The 9226-nt window shown below is 33.4% G+C and overlaps 1 pseudogene; it reads right to left on the minus strand.

Annotated features, from left to right (window-relative positions):
• Positions 1 to 3786: 3786 nt before the first annotated feature.
• LOC120137728 lies at positions 3787 to 5990 on the minus strand (annotated as a pseudogene).
• Positions 5991 to 9226: the final 3236 nt, after the last annotated feature.

The following is a 9226-nucleotide window of genomic DNA, read 5'->3' on the forward strand; positions in this document are numbered from 1 at the left end:
TTTGGAGTAAAAACGATTTTTTTTTTTTTTTACCTTCTACTCTTTTTAATGTTTTCTAGTATTTTATAATTAAAAGAAAGGGAACAAAGTTAATTAGAAATATTTTTTAATGAGTATATTTTTGTTAAAATAGTAATATTTTAAATATAAATACATAAAAATCGAATAATTACTGTTAATTATAGGATAAATTATAACATTAGTCGTTAAACTTTAATAGCTTAAATGCATATTTTCCCTTTGAATTATATCTTTTTTTACCTAGTTGTATTTTTCGAGAAGTTTTACCCCTTCAATTATAAATTGTTATTCTGTTTACCCCAAATCGTTAATATCGTTAAAAAATTCTCATTGACCAATTAGAACACGCCACATCACCCATTAATATTTTTTTTTATCTGAACAAATAAAAATGTATTAAATAAAATAAAATATAATTCAAAGAGAAAATATGCATTTAAGCCAGCTGATTTTAATTTGATCATTATACTTTAAAAAAATAACTTATCATGAATTCATTAATGACGGACGATATGAAACTTTGATGCTAACATGGAATCTAATTTTTTTTTTATTTCACCTTGTTTTCTTCATTAAAATTATAGTTCCATCTATTTTCTTTAACCATTGAAAGCCTCCATTCTTTAAAATCTCTTGTGGTCACTCTAAATACCAACGAAACATTTTATTATCCTTGTTACTTTATTGATTCAAATTTTATCAAAATCTCTTTAAGACCTACAAAATTAAACAATAAAATTTATCATTTTCTTTTTAGATTTGAGACTTCCTCAACTTTGAGGATTTTTTAGTGTTTGTTCAAAAATTCAAATAGTAAAATACATTCTTTTGAGAAGACAAATAACATATCTTATAGCTAAGCTCATCGAATGATCATTAGAGGACATATGAACATTAGGATGTATTTTAGTCGATTTTGAGAAAGTAGTCATTGAGCACATTAACACTGATCAGATTCTTTTTGAGAAGACAAATAACATATCTTATAGCTAAGCTCATCGAATGATCATTAGAGGACATATGAACATTAGGGTGTATTTTAGTCGATTTTGAGAAAGTAGTCATTGAGCACATTAACACTGATCAGATGTTAGCTGATGCTTTAACTAAAGGCATGCAACCACATAAATTTAAGGATCATGTTGTCATTATGGGACTTGTTTTCACTTTGTAAATTTTCGTTATAAGAACAATTTTAATGAAATTTCATTCAGTTTGATATTTTTCATATTGTTTTGTGCACACGAATTTTAATTATTCCTAGAGTAAACATTGGTTTATTCATTAAGAAATTTGACTAAATGTTGAAACATGATACATTGTGATACATGGAAGATAACTCGACTATTGTTTATAGAGAATGAACAAGCCATTGTTTTAGCAAAAGCCCCACATTAATTTCCCCAAAACCTCATTTTTTTAACCTCAAGTATCCAGAAATTCATATTTATGCCTGGGTCTACATGTAATTAAGAGCGTCATCTATCTCATAAAAATCTATAACTACCATAAAAACGTTAATTTTTTTTATGGAAATGTAGACTCAAATTCAACTATGAACAAACCAAAAACCACCCAAAGTGAAAATTGAACCATAATGTTCAAATTTATGGTAAAATCTTAAAAGGAAGTTGCCTAAGGATAAATGAAGTGAATAACACACCTACTGTATAAGAAACTAGGGACTTTCGAGAAGTCCTGAAAAGGGTCTTTGTATCTTGTAAAAGCAATGGCGGGAGCAGACTTGCAGTAAGGGAAGCCATGAAAATACCTGCCAAATGGGAGGGGGGGGAAGCAATTCGGAAAAGTGGGTTATTTTGGTTGGAGTCCAAAAGGTTTTAGATTTACCATGAAAAAGAACAAAGATGATTCGAAGAACAGAACCGAGTTCAAGGTTTCTACCTCAGTTGCAGCTAACAGAGAAACTGAGAGTGAGAGGACCCTTTGTAATAATAATATAATTCTGTGGTCAGACAGCGAAAATAGAAAATCATGGTACTGCGTTTAACAATCTCGACCTCAAAATCAAAGAAGGCGATATCTTTTTTTCCTCAAAATTTACAGGAAAATATAATTTAGGGTGCGTTTGGTTTAAGGAATGTAAAATTATTAGTGGGAATAAAAGATTACTAGGGAATAGGATTACTGAGAATGTTGTATTTTGTATTTGGTTGGTTTAGCAGAAATGTAAGATTACCGTGTTTGGTTAAAGGAATAAAAGATTATTTGAATGTATATTTGAACAAAGTGTCATTATTATATATTTGTATAATATTACAAATTGTAAAATATTTATATATATTTTTTAAAAAAATTAAATTCATAATATTTATATTTTTTTTACAAAATTAAAAATATAAAGAAGGTTTAATGAAAGGGTAAAAAAAATTTTAACCCATGAACTTCATATAAAATTTTAATTATAGATTTTTTTTGTAAATCTAAAATAATTTAAGGATAAATTTGTAATTTAACCTTCGTAAAATTTTTATTATTCAATTACAGAAGAATGATATTTTTGAAAAAAAAATAAAAATTTAAGGGCATTTTAGTCCAAAATACCGGTAATGTTACAATACCTAAGGGAAGGGAGATAATGACATTCCTGGTAATATACCCAAAAAATCTACTATTGGTAATAAAACATTACCGGAAATGAAATTCCCGGCCAACCAAACATGGAAATGTGGGATTCCCATCTTATGGGAATCTCACAATCATTGAACCAAACACCCCCTTAAAGATAAAGACTAAATCATGAATTAAATCTCTATAATTTTAGAGTAAATTACATCGTTACTCGCTTCATTTTATTCTCTCTCTTATTTTATTCAATGTATTTTCAATTTTTCAATTTATTCATTACACTTTCGAGTTGTTCAGGTTTTGATCGCTCTGAATAATTGTATTATTATTTTTGTATGAAGTGACATTTTTTATTAGTATTAAATACAAAAATGATTTAAAATAAATAATAAAATAATATTTTCTATTATTAAATTTAAAAGACTTAATATAGTCGATCATCTTCTATTTTTATTTTATATTTTAAATTATTTTTATATTAAATAATAATAAAAATGACATATAATAATAAAATAATTTAGAGTGATCAAAACAAGAATAATTTAAAAATTCAGTGAATAAAATAAAAAAATTAAAAGTACAGTGAATAAAATATAAGAGTTAATAAAATTGAGTAAAGAATGGCATCTTAGCCATAATTTTAGTTATTCCTTCTTATACTATAAAAAAAACCAGAAACATATTGCTTTTATTTAATATTTTCTTGTATTTTACACTATATACTTCTTTACAACAAGATAGACAAAATTAATAATTTATAAATACTTGTATGAGTTAGAACTAGATGAAATTTTATATATCTCTTTAAGAATCCCATTACTCGTTAGTGAATTTGTAGTTAAAAGAAAATAATATTTGATTTTTTAAATATATTTCTCGAATGTTGGATGTATTAAAGTTAAAAGTAATTTTTTTTATTTAAGATTTAAAATAAAATCTATAAAACAATTTTGTTACATGTAAAGAAAACATGAATTCTAAAGATACAAATCATATTCAATGGCTATGAAACTACAAACTCCGTTCTTTGTGCTTATAAGGCAGAAATATATGGAAAGCTTTAAGCTCCGTAATTTTAGCTTCTTCTTCTTCTTCTTTTTTTCCCTTCTCCTATTCACAAAAGGAAGCCATGGAAAAAAATTACAGAATGTAGCAGGCAGCCTACAAAAAGTGTCTCTATAGGTTGAATTTCTTCATTCATCAAACTCTTTTCAGTCCTCTCTATCACAATGCTTCCATTAATGTCGTTCTTGTGGGCTCTTTAGCTCGCCCAAGCTTTCAAGATATGTCTTCTTAGTACTCACTGCATTTAGTTTCTGCATCTGCTTTTCATCAATCTCTTTGGATATTCCTTCTTTGCATTCGTCGCTTTCCTCATCGATCTCGAGCTGTTCCGCACTCCACGTAAGTAAGTCCGAGAGTGTCATCAAGTTCCCTTTCTCCCCGTTGGTTCCGGAGCCAGGATTCGCCGAGTTTGGCAGGGTCTTGGACATTGTTTGATTCGGATTCCGGACGATAGAATCGGCATAGAGGACGTCTCCTATTCTCGACAAGACGGCAAAGGCCAAACTTTCGAGTATCCTTGAATAGCTTTCTAGGAGAGCTTGTCCTACATCCTGTCATACCAACAAGATATAACCTTAACAAGTCCAAATGCATAGGTGATATATGTGTGCATAGGAGGTATAATTTTACCCTGTTGTATTGGATTTTGCTGATGTCGAGTGCCGATTGAGGAATTCCGGGGTACTGGTGTTTGATAATGCGTAAAAGCGTCTCGGCTCTCTCTTCAAACAGTTCTCTCTTCTCGTAGCTAACGCCAGAGCCCCAAGCCGATTTTCCGTCCTTCTGGACCATCTTCCTTTTCCATATCACAACAGATGCCTCTATCCTGTTCTTGAGGTCTAATATATTGAGTTCCGATGATAAGTCCATAGTTGACAGGAATTGAATAGGGTCAAAGAACTCTACTGTGATACTCCTATAGATTGAATCGCCAAGACTAGCTCTCCCATTCTAAAACAAAAAGCCATCAATTGGTCATTCATGACAGTAGATTTCAAGCAACATCATGCAACTTTTTGTATGTTCATCTCTTGTTTTACCTTCGGGAGCGAGTCGATGTAGTTTTCGGGGATCTCCATCTCCGATAGCACCTGAGCATTGATTGACATCGCCGCTTTAAGCACTTGTGTAACGGATTCCTTCTGGCTCTGCAGATTCTTTCGTGCCGCGTCCGATAAACCTTTTTCGGGAACTTTAACGGTTGGCAGCCACCATTTATCATCCATTCTTTTGCTGTTCCCTTTCTCTTCACTTGAGGCATCTTTGGACAGATAATAGAACTCATTTTGGTCTTTGAAAGAATCCAGACAATCCTGAACATTGTCAATTAGATTAATCATTACATGAGGTACTAGATTGTTGCTCAGTTTATAGAAATAACACTTACAAGAAGCATTGAATCAAGTGTCCGAAGGGCAGGAATGTTCATTAGAAGATCAGCACGTTGCTTTGTAATCATTATCTGAAGATCAAACAAGATATAAATATATAGATAGATATATAGGCGTTTAATTTGCTCTGATGCATTGAGACAAAGGGTAGCAGAGACTAGATACCTCCATGTTCGATCCATCCTTGTTTTTCTGTTGAAAAGGAACAAATTCAACAATCCAATTACTTACAGACAAGAGCCAATCGATCTCTTTTCTCCACCTCGATCTCCTCTCGGCCGTCATCGGCTCGAGACGCGATTGTTCGCCGAACACAGAAGCTAAAAGGCATTGGTAAGAAAATTTTCTACAGATTAGACCAAGAATCCATTGTCAATTAGCAGGAAAAGGGAACAAATAGCAATACCAGCAAGGTTTGTAATGGCATTCGACAGTGCTAAAGCTGATGAAACACCCTTCCCTCCACCTGACATATCCTCTCCCAGGAGTAATTTGGCAAACTTCTCCTTCGTCTGCTCCATATCTGAATACAAGACAAATTAACAAACACATTGCAGGCAATGGAATCTATTTCTAGTCTAAATAAGGAAGCATACATGAATGAAACTAACCGGTTAACAGCTGCTTCTCTCTAACTTCGCAGCGGCAATCAAATTCTCCATGGCCAGCCTGGCCTCGGCGTCGTCTTGATCTGACGACGCCGGAGCACCCGCTTGATCCGACCCCTGGTTTTCCCCTTCATCTTCGGCCTCCTCCTCTAACCCGCCACCACTTTTTTCGACGCTCATACTCTTCGCATGTCTCCCCGCCTTCTTCCCCTTTCCCGGAGATTAAAGAACCTACCGAGCTTCAAACTGTCTTGTTCTTGGTCAACAGCGCCAACCATCTTTAAGGTTGTCGATAACTTGGACTGTATTTGCTGCATTACGGAAGAGGGGAAAGAACTCGGAAAAAACAACAATGGCGTAAACGAAAAACAAAGTTTTTTTTTTTTTTTGAGAATCCCCTCTTCCAAATAATGATGTGTGATTTGAGAGAGATGAATGGGTGCGTAAAAATGGGGATTTTAGTGAGATTGAGGCAATGTAAAGTTGTGTTGGATTTTCCATTTTTGAGACATGGATGAACGTGGGGTGCATGTTTTTGAGAAGAATGAGCTGGGACTCAAAGGAGAATAATAATCCTAAGCAAATCAAATATAGATTATTCTATTATATATGTTGAAAGGGTCTATTTTCCATGCTTTTTCGTTTAAATAAAATGCTTAACAACCAATATAAAGTTGAAGATCTGAAATCACTATACAATACAAACAATTATGACCATCGAATTTTAAGAAAATGATGAGTTTGGAATATATATAATTTTTAATTTAACGTATAATGAGGCTCATTTATGTACTTTAATCCAGGAGATTACAAGTATTATATGTTCTAAATATATTCTCAATCATTTGATAATAAACGCTCAATCACTTTGATGCAATCGTTGGTGCTCGAACACATGACCTCTAGAAACAACAACGATTCCTTTAACCACTGAGGTAAGTTGGTTCGTGCTATCCCATATTATATTTTAGTTTTATTAATTATATTTTTCAAATTATATATAAACAATAAAATAAGATAATATTTTGAAGAAGAAAAACACTAGACTTAGACTTAAAAATATTTAAAATAAATTATAATTAAAAAGGTAAATATGAAGATAAATATTTTATAAATAGATTATATTTAAAAATATATTTTAGAATTATGAATTGTTGTTAAGATAATAAATTATTGTAGGATGAATGTAAATCATGATATCAACTATAAATTTGCCTTTCTTTTAAAGGTAAGATGAGCCTCGTTAAAAATTCTCTCATATCTCCATCTATTGTAACTTAATTAAAATAATGGAAGGGAAAAGTGTACCCAAACTTTATTGATCAAAACCAAAATACACGCCAAAACTACCTATATCCGATACAAGATCAATCATTAGGACATGCAATGGATTTTATGTGCTACTACTGGAACTCCTCCACATTCAATCATCACATTGTTACTCGATCCCAGGAACAAAATCTGAGAATTTACCAAAGCAACCAGAACAAGATTTGGACAACAAAAAATCCAATTAACCTTACTTTAGGACCCCATCTTTGGCTACTTTATCTGCTTCTATATTGCAAACTCTATGGGAGAATCGAATCAACCAACAGAACGATTTAATAGTCTGAGATATTTTATGAATTCTTTTGGTATAAATAACTGGGGCATGAGAAGAATTGGCGATCCAACTGATTACAACTTGACAATCGCTCTCAATTATGAGTCTGAACTTCGTCAACCATTTTGACGAAAGGAAAACCAAAATGGCATACTCAATAGCTGAAATTTCTAATTGGTACTCAATGAAATAAGTACAAAAAAGAAAAACGAAAGGAAAAGATGCAGACAGCTTGATTAAGAAGTGCACATAAATAGGGTGGATTAGTACTTCTTAATTTGTACTAGCAAACCACTTGTAGGCAAATATGGCAGAGGACTACAAAAGATGTGTTGTGATATGCGTTGTTATGTTCTCTGTAACACCCTAAACCAGTACGACACATAGTCGATCGATTTGGGTACCACACGGAATCACCGGAGTGGTTGACCAACATTTTTCTTACTTTAAAACGTCATTCTCATAATGAAATCAACAATAAAATTATAATTTAAACTTTACATCGGGGGAGCTCCAAATTAGAATATTTACATTCAAAATAATACAGACCAACGTTAAATAAATTATACACGCCCTTCAAAACATGAGACGTACTCTGATCTGCTCTTGGTCTGGACCTCGGTCTCTAAAGCTCTTCTCCACTTAATCTGCGTAAGGAAATAAATTTCAAACGCTGAACTAATTAGCTCAGTGTCACACTAACAACTAGATCATACTCAAAGTGTATCAGGGAAAAACATCAAACTATCCAAATCTCATACATTAGTGATTATATTTGTATACTCATTCTCTACTCTAGGGTAGACATCATGGTGCGGATGAGGGATTTCTGCACCAAGTGTCATTGCCATAACATCTCGAGCCTGTTGTTATGTCGTGCGGCACTTGAATGGGACAACTCCCAGACAAGTCGGCCTTTCCCAACATAGATCCATGCCTCGAATTATCTCATCATGAAGCCAAGTCGCACTGGCTAAGAATCGCCCCTCAGTTCGTTGGTCAATCCCACAGTATCCTGTCCGAACAAACAAGGCACTCATTAGTCTCGCGCCACAATAATATTTCCAAAGCCACAAGTACTCTTGGAAGGGAGATCCCGCGGGGCATAGCGAATGCTAGATGACAACCCTCTCCTCAACCAAGAGCGTGATATGGGGCCACTGGCCCCAAACCGTCCCTAGGTATCATTCTAGAGAGACATACTATCCACTTGGTCCCGATGCCCGCACACCTAGGTTCCCCATAAACCTAGGAGAAGATCGCTTACACCATGGTAGGTCCACATGCTAGCTCAGGTTCTGCATCTTGGAGCTCACACACCCCTCTAGTCTATCGAGGATGATGTCTGAAATCTTTGCATCAGACACAGCACCATCGACTAACTCACCCCTCGCGGGTGTCGGACCTTGCGCCCTAGTTAGTTATTTTAAAGTGCCTCGAGCACTACCTAAAGATATCTGGACTACATCTATACATCGACACCTCTAGCTTTTCTGAAGGAACTCGGGTGTCCTGATCGTTTCTCGAGCATTCAATCAAGGCTAGTTCGGTGATGTAATCTGATAAAATTAGAAGTTTGTGAGTTACATGAAAACTGATGCTAAACGAAGTGACAAATAATGCAAATTACCCTCTAATAATATATTAACCGAGAATCATACGTCAGCACATAACTCATTCCTCCATGCATTTTCACCACCTCACCTTTCATTGGCTCTTATCAATAACTTAGGTTAAACAAATTATTACATTTCTTCTGTTTTGATACATAATCTTTCATTTTCAAAAATAGAAAGATAAAATCAACCAAATAAATGATCCATTCTAAAAGATTTACTTGTATAAAAATGAAAGATAATAACAGCAAAACAAAAGGATAAAATCAATTAAATAAATGATCTAATCCCAGATGATTTTCGAATTATAAAATATTATTGAACAAAAAGATA

Source organism: Hibiscus syriacus, unplaced genomic scaffold, assembly GCF_006381635.1.
Source record: "Hibiscus syriacus cultivar Baekdansim isolate YM2019G1 unplaced genomic scaffold, ASM638163v2 tig00110676_pilon, whole genome shotgun sequence".
Lineage (NCBI taxonomy): Eukaryota > Viridiplantae > Streptophyta > Magnoliopsida > Malvales > Malvaceae > Hibiscus > Hibiscus syriacus.